Genomic DNA, 15365 nt, shown 5'->3' with positions numbered 1-15365 from the left:
CACTGGCTGTGCCTTTCAAGAACAAATTTCACTGTTTCCTTGATTATTTTCAGTCTTTATACCCTCTTGTGGGCGTGCAGAGCGCCAACTGAAATGATTTGGAGCCTGCTGGCTCGACGTCTGGCCTATTACTACCTAATGACAGAAGCACAGTGCACTGAATAAAGAGAGATGAAAACATTAGAGGGGATTATTATTATTTTAGACCAAGTACCCAAATTCAGAAATTTCACTCATCGAGAACAGCATGGGTTTCATTTCAATTCCTTGGTATAATTTCAAGTCAATCGTATTATTTTCCTCTCACTTAGAGTATTATTATGTCATTTATTCCAAGCCAAGCTAGTAGCAGGCACTATGAATGGCAATGTTGGTGAGTCCTCCACTTTGGTCCAGGCAAGTTGATTGTAGCTGTGGAAACCTGCACGTTTGTACACTTTAAGGTGAAGCATTTATTATTCTGTAGTTCAATTGTATAATGACAATAAAGGCTTTCTGTCTTCAAGACTGAAATACAATTACAATATATCAACAATGATCAGACAGAGTGCCATGGACAATGCTGATACAAAGAGGATTACTTAATAAATACAGAAACCCCTATTATTTCATGAAGTGCAAAGTGAAGGTCAAATCTTTCACATTTCCAATGAGATATCTCAACATTTACTAGATGTGTAGGAAAAAAAAATATTGTACACACATTCAAGGTAACTGGAGGATGAATCCAGAAAACTCGGTAATCGATAGTCCACCATGGGGTTCACATTTGTGGTTTTGACTGAAATGTCTTCACAAAATGGATTTTCCTTGAAATGTTGCACAGACGTTTATGTCTGCCCAGGACATGGGGATCTCCTTGGTTTTCATGTTGCTAAGACATGAAAAAAATGACCTAAAAATGAGGTACATCTAAGGCATTTTGCTCCATGCATCACAAAAGGATTGCACGCCTTTCGCGTTTAATCAACCTTTGCGTAGTGGTCAGAGAAACACCTTTTAGTTACAAAACACAAGCAAAGAGTTGAATGCACCCTCAACTGCACTGCAGAGCAAACACTCGCTGGTGCTGTTTGTTCAGATTTAAACAAACCATTATTTATTACACTGCGCAGAAACTGGACGCAGTATTTTTTATGCATATCAGCCTCATTGCATTACAAATGTCTAATGTAAAAATGATGGTGCTTATAGCCACACAGAGTGGAAAACAATTATGTCTGCTGAGAGTTGGTGGTGAATGTGCAACATTATTTATAAGACGAGTCACACCCAACTTGCCAGTGATCAGGACAGTGTTTCCCTCTCTGTGACTTATAAATAAATAATCTGTAAGTATGGTCTGTAAATATTACTTTGACATCACTATTATAAATATAAACCAAGAATGAAATCAGCTCGGGTCTCTCAGCGACATTTACATGTGTGGTGAAGGTTTTGAGCTGGTACGCATTAGGAGGATGCAAGTGTTGTATTTTTCTTGGAGTTGCCCTGGCTTGCTCCTTTCAGGGAGGAAGCTTTGTTTAAACATGGAAATGTCATGCAATGACATTGATTTGGATATTGGTCTCATTTTAATCGATTCAGAGAAATCATTCCTTGAGCACACGGGTAGGGCCTTTTCCATTAAAAGTTTTGTTTTTGTAATAATGTTTTCTTGACTTATTATTTTCCTCCTGCATGTTGACAGATGAGGCAAATGTAGTTTCACCTTTTAATAATCACGAATAAATCCATTGAAAAACCAAAAACAAACAATGACTGTACCACACTAACACTATCGTCTGTGTTACTACAGTCTGGTATTGCAACAGAATAAGATTCCAGTAGTTGTGTGTAAGGTAGCTGTGTAATCCTGGTGCTGCCTGTGTGGTACTAATGGCCTCAACATGATCCTCTTGAGGAACAGTGATTGTTTCAGTGACCCTAGCAAAAAGCAGCGGTGCACCCACGATTCCCTTTTCAAACTGGGCCTGACCCTGAGTTCCTCATCTGTTCAATCCTCCCCCTCCTTCTGCTCTCAGCCCCTTGAGGACCCTATTTCAATCACACTGTGGTTAAAAATAGATCCTGCTGTAATGAGCTGACTGTGTTAGGAGTAAGCCAGGCGCAAGCCACTGCCTGAGCGCACACGGGTCTTATTTTCACATTAATACAAACAACGTGATAAGTGAGAATGACCAGATTGAGGTAACAATTTAATTTGAGTGCCAAACATAACTGATGAGTACACTGCATGAGCTGTTGTGCTCAAGTTAATGTCCGGTAGCTTTTAACCAACAAGCAAACATGATAAAGAAAGACAAGAGAAAATGGAGAGACATAGCACCACCATTTTGACCGATGATGAATAACTTGTAATATTTGATGAAATAACTTTCTGACTCAAATAGGCAGATATGCTTCTCTGCCATGTTGCTGCAACTCTACTGTACAGTTACAAACTGGGAAAGATGGAATCGTGCACAGTCATAGTTAGCCAACTGATTCACTGTCACCGTACACAGAAACACTTCATTCACATTCATTAACATTTGACATTACATGCAGATTTTACCAGCAGATAATAAGGTTGTCTCAGCAAAGATTAGTTATGAAGTGAACTGGAAAATAAGGCTTTTTAACGCTTATATATTGACCTTTACATTTGTAAGTTAATAATGGGGTATTTCTTCTGTTCAAAGTTGCATGTTCGTCTTCCTTTGAGTTGAGTTTTCCAACTATTTGCAGACTTGCTTCTTTTTTAACAAAAAATAAATTAAAAGATAACAATCAGATCAAAAGATTAAATTGTATACGCAAAGTTGAAAAGTTTCCTCTCGTAGTTGTTTTTTTTTTTTTTTGGTGCATAAAAACCCATTCATTGATTGATTGGGTTAAATACGATAATTTATATAATTTATGCAGATCCAAATCACAAATCTGTCTCAGAGTCTTTACAATCCATAAAAAAATTAAATATTTTTAGTCCACATTCATTTAACAAACAGGTGAACATTGGACTTTGGAACCAGAGGCACTGTAGCGTTCCCTTTCCACTGAGTAAACTATCACTTGGTGGTGCGTCTTCTATGCAGGACACATGGGAATGGACAATCCTTTAATACTGCCTGACCTCCATCTATTACGGGTCAAAGGCTTAAACGAAAAGTGGTCTTAAAGGATGATTTTCCTGCTAATAGTGTCCTTGAGAAAACTAGCTGTTTTCACATGAAGTCATTAAACCAAAAAGGTGAAATGCACGTTTTCTGAAGCCATGATGCGTTACCCTTTAAAACTATTGATGGATTATTGATTGATTATTCGTCAATCATTTGGTGTTGTGTTGTTGTGCTAGTTACCATCTTTCTTATTCATTTTTACTGAGCATGTAACCCAAAGTAAATCCTTCACGATTGTCCTGCATAATTTCCTAAACTGCCACTGGCTGCGTGTTGTTTTATCCTTAGAAATACTTCTGTAATCTACTTTAGCTGCTGAGCATTAGAGGCATGAGATGGATGATGGACTGGCTTTTACCTTAAATGCCATCACCCCACTTTTGTGTCATAACAAAGAAGCTCTAACAGACTATCTATCATATCCATCTTTATCCAAAGCAGCATTTTCTGGAGAATAGAGGTGAATTCAAAAAACACAATATTCCTTGTCTTGCACTTGAAGCTTGAACAAAAAAGAGAAAGAGGGATGCTGAAGGCTTTTTGAATGTCTTGGCCCTGAGATAAAGATCCTGACAAGTCTTTCTGAAGAGATTATAGCATGGCCACTTGTGTCCTGACAGGAATACTAAGATAAAACATCCCAGTGAAAGGTTAGCTGTTCAGAGGCTAGAGACTCAAAGTTGCTTAGTTTTGTGTCTGCCCTTTCTTGGCACGGGAAATATGACTACCTAAGGTGTTTCTTTTTAAGAATACACTTAATAGGAAATTCACTTAAAGGCTATCATATTAGAAATAAAATGACAGGATCAATAGCCATTTAATCAAAGTACAATCAATTCAAAAGCAGCTGCTAAACAGCTTAGCATAGCACAATTACCTTAAGGATCCAAGAAATGTCTACTTAACGGAGACAGGCATGTGCTTTTTGGATGATTTTTAGAAACTTGTCATTTGTGAACCGTCAGGGCTTTTAAATCAGGGTCTTCATGTGTCACTATTTTTTACTCTGTAGCATTATACCATCAGATTTGATGATGGTTGTATCAACCTCCCCACCAGGGTCAGCCACAGAAATCCCAACTAGTGTCAGTCAGTTGATGTTTAGGGCTTTAAAATGATTTCCTTAGATCTTAGAGGCCTTTCGTATATTCAAAGTATTGGAGACAATAATCAATGGAGCAGGAGACAACTGGTGCTCATTTACCTCATAAACAACACACATTAATCCATTTTACCCCAAATAATAAAGACCCAACCCATGGCAAGTCCAAAACAAGAGAGACCCAAAACCAGAGACAGGTCTGGTACATAAACTGAACAGAAAACCTGGGTAATTATGATTGCAACGGAGTATGCTGTTCTACTGGAAAAAGTACTTATCATGCAATATACAACATTATGTTGATACCCCACTTACTGTATTTGAAGTGCATTACAGTGTAAAATGCTTTACTGTATGCAAAGTGTCCATAAGTACCAACCAGTCCCACTCAAAACATTCACAATGTGAAGGCTATGCCACTCCAAACAATTAGGGGTTCAGAGTCTTGCCCAAGGACACTGACATGTGGACTGCAGGATCAAAATACCAACCTTCTGATTGCGAGACAATTCTACCAGTGAGACAATTCCCTTGTCGATGTGAGCTGCTGCAATGTACACTGCACTGAACAGTGCCAACTCTCTCATCTGCTTGTCCACAACTTGCATGAAGGCCCAGACAGAAGAGGTGCCTCCAGTTTTGACCTCTATCTTTTCATTTTTTCTTTTAGCTTATTTCTCACATCAATGAGCAAGTTATCCATCTTTGCTTGCTCTGCTGCTTCCAACTTGCTGGTGCTGCTGCTCATTGGTTTTCGTTTAACCTTACTTTCAGTCTTGTAAAGCGATCCTAATTTAACCTAATCATTATCATAATCATTAACTGATCACTGCTGAACTCTGATCCACTCGAGTTCTACATAGTGATAAACATAAACCAGATGCAAACGTTTCTTTTTTAAACCTCAAAAGAGTTTACGTTGACAAATAGTCAAATTAAAAAATAAAATTGGTTTAACAAGCGGTTAGATTTTGCTCCCCATGCACAGAGGCTTTAGTCCTCCAACTCTGCTCCGACCCTCAGCCCCTTTCTGCATGTCATTCCCCACTCTCTCCTGCGATATTCCTGCTCTCCTGTCTTTTTAAATAAAGGCATAAAAAGCCCCAAATGAAATTAAACATAAAGTTTATCGAATGATCCCTTTTTTAAAGGACAGGTTGCACTTCCACAATCTTTTCCAAATATTGCACTTCCTGTTTGACAATATAGAGGGAGGAATGCCACCATGTGATCTCCACGGTCGAAGCAAAAGCCAGTAAAAGGTACTGGTGTGAAACATCATCATCTTCAGGCAGAGGGCCAAATTGGAAATTGTACAAAGCCCTTCTTTATGGGAGACACACTTGCAAGATAAATTCTGCACTGTTTCAGAAGTACTTAGTTTCCAAACTGAATATTGAAAAAGAAGAAAAAAGGGAAAGACATGGTGAATAACTAGTTCTTCTAGATCACAGAGGATTTTCCATGATTGTGGGACAGGGTGTTTAATGGTGGTTAGGCAGACAGGTCAGAGTGCACTTTGACAATGAAACTATTTGCAGAAAACCTGAGAAATGACTTGAGGGCATTAAGATATGATAGGTCCATTTGGAGTGCTGCTTGGACTATTTTTCAAATGTTCACCAAGCTGTCAATCACTGAGCCAATCATTTGAGCTGCCCAAGGCTCAAAGTAAGAAAGGAATGGTGAGACGCTAAACGCCATCCCGAAGTCCATTTCATATCAAGTTCAGGAAATGAATGAATTAAAACTCAGACACGAAGAAGAACTAAGTTGTCTGTGTCGTACATAAGTGGGTGATACAGTAGTACAGCATTGTCGCTATGCCCCTGTAGGCTTGGACTGGCAATCTGTCAATCCTGGAAAATTCAAGTTGGGCGACCTAAAGGGGAAGAATTGTGCGGGGGAAAAACAACCTGCAGACCTTGGCCCACTTGATATTGGAGGTTACCCATCCTGGACAGATGAGCAGCAGAATACGTATTCTGAATAAGTCCAGGGTCAAGGCCGCATGTAAATTACTGAGAATAATAGAGAACATATAATCTCAGACAGGTTCTGTAATGGCGTCTAAAGGGTCTAAAATTGATTCCATATGCTCAAACAAAAGAGATCATTATTGCTTCCATTAAAACGAAGCTTGTGGATATATAAGATCAAACTCTTATTGAGTCCATTATTTCTGCATTATAGCTTCTAAGAGGCACTTAAACTACATCTATGGCATTGCAACTCCTTGACTTTATCATGTTTCTACTGTGCTTGTTGGCGATAGATGATTCATGAGAGAAGAGGGCAGCTGATAAGAGCCAATATGTTCTCTATTGGTCCCACGGTGTAATGACTTAGCAATAATCGCTGGATGACGAGGAGCGAGGGCGCCATGAGCTTGTCTGTGTTGATATGACAGCTGATGGGGGTTAGAGGATCTTAAACTGCTCAGGCTGCATACAGCCCATAGAGTGAAGTAAATCAGTGTGAAAAGCATTGTGCAGTAACCACCCCCAAACCATAGGCACACCTTGAAGAGCCCCAAGCAGGTCCACTTAATGAAAGTCGTGACATTTCTGCACACAACGTTTATAATGTCACACTCTGCAACCCCTCACAGTTAGGATTTACCTCTGATGTGGCATTTAGAACTGGATACATTTGAAGTAGTGGGTGAGTGGCTTTTACAACTCAAAGGAACATGCAACAAAGAGGTTATTGGATGTCATTGCTCCAAATGTTAAGAGCAATTGAGGATGGAATAAAAAAAACTGCAAGATAATGTGAAGAGCTCATCTACGTCAAACATGTATCATGATCTCTACTGTAAGCTGTACAGTAAAGAAGACAACATGTGAGCAGCAGAATTCATCTTTCCAAAAAACAAAACTATGCTTTTCAGCCGATAAAAAGCTCTATTCCAAACACAAAAACATAAGAATGAAAATAAAATATCTGCAGGTCATACATTAACCTCTGCACCACGCAGGTGCACTGTGCTGACCTCAGGTATCTGTTGGGAACAGGAAAAAGTTCATGTTTTTTTGAGTGTTTGTCCAGACCAGACCTCACTTCTTCCTGTTAAAACAGACCACTCTATAGTTCTTATAAAAACTGCCTTAAGAAACAACTTCATTTTTTTACTATATTTTACTTCTTATATAGACATGTAAATTAAGTGATTTTATAAATAGATATGACTTGTTTTTTTATTCTCTGGTAACAAAAGGATGAAATATCCCTTATACATATGTATGTTATTTGTCTAGTTCATAAGTTTCTTGCCTGTTTTCTGCTCACCTCTCGAATAGACTCCTGCTTTCAAACATAATGGACCTCAAAATCTTCACTTGCTGCTGCTATGTCTGTACTTCCTTCTTCTTCAGCTACTGACATCAAACAAGAGAAGCCAAAAGCAGATAGTGCCCTCTGCAAGTAAAACACAGTATAGCACAATATTTTTTCTTTCGTTAAATCAATTTGTATAAAGTTTAAATAGTATTGTGAGGTATTGTTACATCCCTAGTCGTAGTCGGGAGTGTGCCATTACGAGCGCAAACCCAGCACCATGATGTTCTAGCACGAAAAGACGCGGAACTTTTACACCAGGAAAGAGTTATTCTTCACCACCCCAAAATAGCAGCCAGAGCAAGAAGACGAAGGAACTGCACCCAGCAGCCTGTAAAAGGCCGAATAAAATACCATCTGATTAACAGCTCCAGCCAGGATACTGCCAAGTAGTCCTTTAGGTGCCTGTAAGCAAAACCTGGCTGGGAATCCACCAATTGGCTGCAGAAATCCTCCGACTCAAATGATGCTTGGGTTACCTTAGACTAGAAATGCAATCTGGTTTCCAAAGCAATGGATTACATCCAACTATCAACAGCAGCCCATTTCTCTGTTTGCTTGGGTTGAAGTTTACAGCCAGAATCTATCATATGCACCAAACCGTGACAAATGCTAATAGTGTTTGGTCGATGAGGCGGGTGAAGACACATAAAGTAGAAACCCAGGTGTGTCTGCTTCATGTGTTTCAGTGCTTCCTGTGAATTTTCCCAATAAAAGAACCGTTTCATCCAGAGTAATTTGATTTATTTTCTGAGTGTTGACTAATTCACTTACATTTGGTTCAATTTGATTATACGTTGTGAGTCATGAAGGGGAAGGATAGTGGATGAACAGCAGCACTAAATTTTGTCAGGGGAGAGCGTGTGTCCCAGTTGATGACTGGCTGGAGTGCAACAACACAGACACACACCTGGTTTTCTCTGTCGCTGTGTGATCAGAGGTAAACAGAGGACCCACGGGTGCCTATGACATGAAACGGCTGCTCTTTTATGTAACCTCGTGGTCCTGTGCAGGTGTCACACCATTTACCAGCTGGAGCGACCACAGGCAGAGGCCTCACATCACCCCTGGCCCTCGCTGCTGTTCTTAGATAGCATATCAACAGCCAGTGAACCGTGCAGACGTGAAGTCAGCTTCAAAGATGGGACAAGCTGAAAGCTAGATGATCCAAAGCCTGAAAAAAAAAAAAAGTGATAAATTGTACTGTGATGCATGAGCAGGCATGTAGTTCTACACTTGGACACACACACACATCAACAACAATGACCTGTCAAAAAAAAAAAAAAAAGCAGGTGTGCTGGACTGTGAAGCATGCTGGTTTATAAACATCCTGTTCAGGGTGACTGTGATGCAGCTGAAGGTGATCTGATCAATGAGGTTTTAGTCATCCAGCACTGCAGCATATGGAGCCACACTTGGTCTGGCTCTCTGCATTTCACACATGAATTCAAGTCCAGCAAGCATGATGAAACGCTGGATTCTCTAATTATACCTGCTGTGTTTGCATACAGCAGTTCCAAGCGAACATAAAAAGACAACAAACAGAACTTCACCAAAACCTTCTTGGGATTGGACTAAATGTAACACTGAGGCTAATCTAATCACTGTGGATCTTAATGCTGCTGGCTACCAACTTTATTTTTTCCTGCTCGAGTTAAACAACAAGAATGCAGAAGTGAGTTATAGTCGATGAGCAGGAAGGAAAAACTTCTTTCACAAGAACACAAAGCTTAACAACAACAAGCTTCTACTAAAGTAGCTGTCAGAGAGCCCGGTGATGCAGATAACCGAGACCCAGGTGCAGCTCACGTTAGCTCAGCAGAAAAAGGAGGAGACACTCCATCCACACAGCCGGCTTGGTTTAAAACACCGCCTGCTCCAGGATCTGTAAGCTGGACCCGTGGACTGACAGGGATGTTGTCGGCAACGTGCTTCACATCAAGTGTTGAGTCTGTTGCATTTACAGATCTTATCCCATTCATACACAATCATACCCCGCCGACGAAGCAGCGGGAGCTACTTGGGGTTAAGAGTCTTGCGCAAGGACACATCGGGCATGTTGCTGAAGGAGCTGGGGATCGAACCCCCCCACCTTCCGGTTAAGAGACGACCGACTCCACCAACTGAACCACAGCCGCCCTTTTAAGGACATAACTACTATCTGTAATTTACCCAACACTGCCAGTCACAGCACTTGGTAATCTATCAAACAACCAAGAATGAAACAAGAGCTCCAGCCACAATACTTAGACCCTCATTAATATCAGCCTCATCAGAGAAGAATAACTTACCTTCTTGAATAATTCAGTCTCGAGTTAAATGTTAGTATTATGTGATAAAATATTTACAACCACTGCATTTTAAATAGTTTTAAGAAATTATTTAAAAGCCAAATAATCTTTGAACAAGGGACAGCCCTCTTCAGTGATCTCACTAAATATTACAAAAAGGCAAACAACTGTTGCTGCCCCCACTGGCTTGTCTCGCCGCAGCTCATAAAAGCAACCCCTAGAAGCCCAGACAGACTGCTGTATATTTTACGGGAACAAAGATGAGGAAGGCACGTTTAAAACTATATTATCCCTCGGGTCATGTTCCAGAAGGGACGGATCACTTGGTCATCAGTGGGAGACAGAAGGCCTGCAGTGACACATCACACTGTTAGCATTTCCAGACCAGCTTCATGTCATTGATTACGTTGAAGACATGCTGCGGTGATTTGTCTGTTCTCTCTTGACCTCCGACAAATGCTGTGCTTTTTTTCTAGAAATAAGTCATTCTCACAATGCAGTGTCATAAGTGTTGAGACAAAGCTTTTCGAAACAGAATGAAGTGCGTAATTATAGTTATGGCTAATCGTGCAAATCTCTGTTGCAGAGCGATGGCGAGGAGATACAGACGCAGCATTCCAGTGTGACAGCAGACGAGACCAGTATTTGCATGTGATTGACAATCCTTGGAATCAGCTCATCATCACCCTTTTTTTTTTTTTCTAATCCCTCTTTCCTCCCTGTACGTATCATGACCAAGGCACTAAGGATGTTGCTTACTCTGTTGTAAACATGAAGACATTATGCACTAATGTACAGAAAACAATGCAAAGCGGGCATCATCCAGATGTTGTTTGCAGCTGCAGCTTTAAACTACAATCAGTGAGGATCGTGTGTTGCAGACAGGTAAAATAAGCACTCAGAGATTTAACTGCTTGTCGTGATATAATATGTTGGCAAACAGCTGGCGGGTACTTTGATGATGGGAAGCTTCGGTTTTCTGTGTGTTTATAATGATGATTATGGCTTTTGATTGCTCTCAATCATTGCTCGTTCCCCCCATCTCTTCTCTTCACAACGTGCTCGACGCAGAGCCCGGACTCTCAGAGCTAGAAAACTTTCAGAGACTTCTGAAAAATCTAAAAATAGACGCGTACAGATTGACAGACAGTGATACGCCACACCAAGCTCACCCTCCAGAGGGGATGGATGGGATAAATAGACCATCTGACATCGATGTATTATTGTGCGGAATGCATTTACAATCTCAGATGAGGTTAGTGAAGCTCATTCCTTTAGGTGGCGAAAAAAGACTCATCATGTATCATGTGATATTTCAGACCTTAGGATATTAATTAATGAGTGTTCAGAAATTCATCAATTCAATTACATTTTATTTTAATAAAGATTCATCGTCCCTGTGAAATGTTAACAGTGTAGTGAAGATTTTCTTTTGGACTAGATCTGGACACTTTGGAGAGAGTGGCTGAGAGGAGGATTAGGGACAAACTCTCTTAGGGAGAACTCCTCTCACCCGCTCCATGACGAACTACAGCAGATGGGCAGCTCTGTCAGCCAGCGCCTCGTTCCTCCCAGGTGCAAAACGGAGCACTTCAGGCGCTCCTTCGTGCCCACCGCCATCAAACTGTACGACAGCGGTTGGACCTAAAATCTGTCCTGACACAAACAACCCCCCCACCATGCCAGAATACATTATCAAAATTGATATTATATTATTTACCAATGCAGTGATATATAGATTTTTATTATATTATTCTATATCATATCAGATTATATTATATTGCACTATTGATATGATATAACTGCACTCTTCTTTACTGTCATACCATGCTGCTTTTTCACTGCTGTTTACATGATTTGCTGCTGTTAATCATACCAGGTCACATTAAATTTACCACTTGTCACTTTATCTTGCCATTACTGCACATAATGTCTTTATTTTCCTGTATAGTTCACGTCACCATTTCTATTCTACTTGTATGTACCTCCTATTTCATTTGTATTTATCTTATCTGTTCTGTTTAGATTTTTATTTTCTATGACCTTCTTCTATTTGTCTTTGTGATGCTGCAAAGCCCACATGTTCCCTCTGGGGATCAATAAAGTATGATCTGATCTTATCTTAAGATTACTCATACTAAGTGGTTACACCATGAACTACTCTCATTACCTAGACTGTAAAGATGTGACTGGGATGGCACGGAGACAGCAGGCATGCAGAAAGGAGGCAGACACTTTCAATCAGAGAACTGAGTTATGATGTAATTGAGCATAGGAGGATATGAATAATCGAGTTACTCCAGCAATTATCACTGCACTAATGTGCATGTAAGCATTCTTGGGAAAGACGATCAATTTAGACAGGAAAAAGTCTTATTAGCTTGAAGGAGAATTAAGCTTAACAAGGGGGTGGGGGGTTGGGGGGGAACACTTAGTATAATGTATCAGCAGTTAATCTAAAATGATCATCTTTCACAAAACCAAAACTCATTCAATATGACAAACATAATGATGGTGTTGAAGAAGGCAAACGAGGGAGAAAAGGAGGACAGTTTAATCCTGAGCCTAGGGAGAAAAAAAAAAATCCTTTGGTAGTTCAGCTGTAGTTTCACACTTGAGCAGACAGCTGTGGCAGTTATAAATATCTGTATCACGAGCTGGGATCTGTATCTGTGAAGAGAGCTGAGCTGCCATCAGCGGGGCTCGGCTTCTAAAAATAGCAGGCAGGCTGGCTGGCTGGCAGGCAGCCGGCCGACTCTGCCTCTGTCTCCGCTGGATTTGATTAGCCTGGAAGAAGCTATGGCCTCTCTGCCGCTGTGTGTGTGTGTGTGTGTGTGTGTGTGTGTGTGTGTGTGTGTGTGTGTGTGTGTGTGTGTGTGTGTGTGTGTGTGTGTGTGTGTGTGTGTGTGTGTGTGTGTGTGTGTGTGTGTGTGTGTGTGTGTGGTCAGCATTTGTTGTCGGGAGGCCATATTTCTGGTTCACTGCACACAACCATGGACACACTCTTCATTGTAAAGAAAATGCTTACATTGACTTTTGTAGTATGGTTCAGTTTTCCTTCCCGTCTGAATGTTTGAGGTTAACTTAACTTTATTGGCATACAGTTTACAGTTGTTATTATTATTTACTGACAATGTAAAAACAAATGGAGGGGAATATAGGCACACTTTAGCTAAGCCCCCGCACTTACAGCAGAGTCTCCCTGTAGGCTCAGTGATTGAAACGAACGACAGCTCTGCGCCTTTCAATGTCTCATTCCAACTAAAAAACTCCTGGACAGCTCATTTGAAAAATCAGAAGTAATATCCAGCATGTGAGAAGTGTGATATCATACATTGCACTTTTTTACCGTCTTCTTTAGCTGTTTTCATTTACTTTCCGATCTGTAACCATAGACTGTAAACATTACAGTCTTACAATCATTACTTACTGTAACAAGTTCCTTCTTCTCTGAGGTTAAGTTGATTCTGCAACCTTTAGTCTACCACAAGACTTTCCTTTCAAAATAAAAGCAGGTTTATATCCAAACGGGAAGTAAATTACCCTTAGCTTAATACAGTAAAAAATACAAAATAAAAGCATGACTAAAACTTAATATTGAACTGATAATTAAATATGATGGTTTAAAATATATGATTATTTGTGATTTGCTATTGAATTCCAGTGTTTAATCCCAATTAAAAGATTTAATGGTTCGACAGGCCTCCGTATTGTACATGATATCAGCCTAGTCTTTCATCTTTTCAAACAGAAGTTATTGTGGAACCCATAATATATATTTTGTTCTGTACCATCATTTTGGAGTAGTTTAAGTTAGTTCATAAATTATGGTAACCTCACTGACTGCAAACTTGCAGATACTTGATGCCACATTTCATCGTGCGTTCCATATTTACCTCAGAACGTGGATCTCCGAGCTCGGTCCCACCGGAGTGATCCGCGTTGCAGTTGCAAGACGATTAAGCAACACGGTCAGGTACCTTTATTTTGCTAGCTAATAGCTGACAATAACAACAGACTATGTGATAGTTTGCATGGGACAATAACATGACAACATGTATACAGTCTATACTTTCGGTATGATTATTAAACTAAAAGAGGACTAAAAGCTAATGAACACAATAGTTACAGCTTTAACTTTACTGTTAATGTACGTAGCAGCCATGTTGGATTTTAAATTGGACTACTGAAGTTGCTCTGAGTTTCCATGTTGGAATTCTGACTTGAGGGGGGCATTCCTGATGACGTATCAGACCAGGAACTCAGATTTTCTGACTTCCGAGATCGAATGCACCATAAGGCTGTTTCAGAGGAATGTCAGAATCACAACAACTCTAAGCAATGTGCAAGGCACAGAAGAAGAAAATTGCCAGAATTACACTATCAGGATATCTGCAAAAACAGAAAGCCTCCAGAGGCTGAGGGACTCAATCAAATCAAGTTTATCCACACAGTGGGCGTGGTTTTCAACACCTTGTAGTGCACTCATTATCAGGCTCCATGTCAGTCACTTTCAAGCTGTTTCTCTTTCACCCAGGAGTCTACCTTGTCCCCCCCTGAAAAGCCAACAACACGGTTGACGTATTACTTAAGTCAAAACCTTCATCTCTCCCATATCCAATCAAGTAGTACTTCTGTCGGAACCTAACAAGACTGGGTCATTTCAAAACAAGACTTCTCTAAAGTTACCATGGATTCGAGAATGATTGACATTTAATATCCCTGACTTTAAGAACCACTGTCAGAGTAATGCAATGTCCAAATGACCACTTGAAAAGAGAATCTTTTATTTCATAATTGGCTGTGTTCAAAGGTGCAAGTCATGAGGACAATGGAGCGCTCTATCCCTGATGACAGGAGGAAGCAGTAACAGCATACTCTGACAGTTTGCTGTCCAGCCTCAGGGAATTGCATACATGTACAATCTAGAAGTGCTACCTATATTTTCCTATAACGTGGTATTTTCAGCAGGAGAGACAAACTGCACTGGATGCATTTCAGGAAAAGATTTGGCGTTTTGAAAATGCTCTGAGTGGCCTACATATTGTAGTATCAACTAACTTCACTTGAAATGCGGTCAATGAAATTCATGTCCAGTGGAATTAGGTTAACAGGAAGGCTAGGAGAATGAGCAGGACAGCACACTTGCCAGCATTACAGTGACTTTTGGGTAATCATCACAAGGATGGGATTGCTGTATCCCTACTCTTTCTCTCAGCCTGTCACACGAGTCACCTCTCACATAAATCAATGAGTCTGGGGTCCAAATCCCCATAAAACTCACTGCATCTGCTGCAGTTTCAGTCACTAGATGGACACTTAAACGGTGACAATCAAAGTGGAACTTTGTTGATGTTACAAAGACATGGTACTCTTTATTGACAAGAGCATCACAACAGAGCTTGAAGAGGTGATGGCCCCTGGTTGACAGAGGCAGGTCTATTATGACATTAAGCTGAGAGAAAAAGCAGA

The 15365-nt window shown here is 40.3% G+C and overlaps 1 protein-coding gene across 2 annotated transcripts in view; it reads right to left on the bottom strand.

Annotated features, from left to right (window-relative positions):
• Positions 1-15365, bottom strand: part of trappc9 (trafficking protein particle complex subunit 9) — a 211196-nt gene that overhangs the window by 104324 nt on the left and 91507 nt on the right. The gene's annotated exons all lie outside the window — the stretch shown is intronic.

The sequence above is a fragment of the Labrus mixtus genome, chromosome 16 (assembly GCF_963584025.1).
Source record: "Labrus mixtus chromosome 16, fLabMix1.1, whole genome shotgun sequence".
Taxonomy (NCBI): domain Eukaryota; kingdom Metazoa; phylum Chordata; class Actinopteri; order Labriformes; family Labridae; genus Labrus; species Labrus mixtus.
The sequence above is the reverse complement of the archived record's forward strand: the minus strand, read 5'-3'. Positions and strand labels throughout refer to the sequence as shown.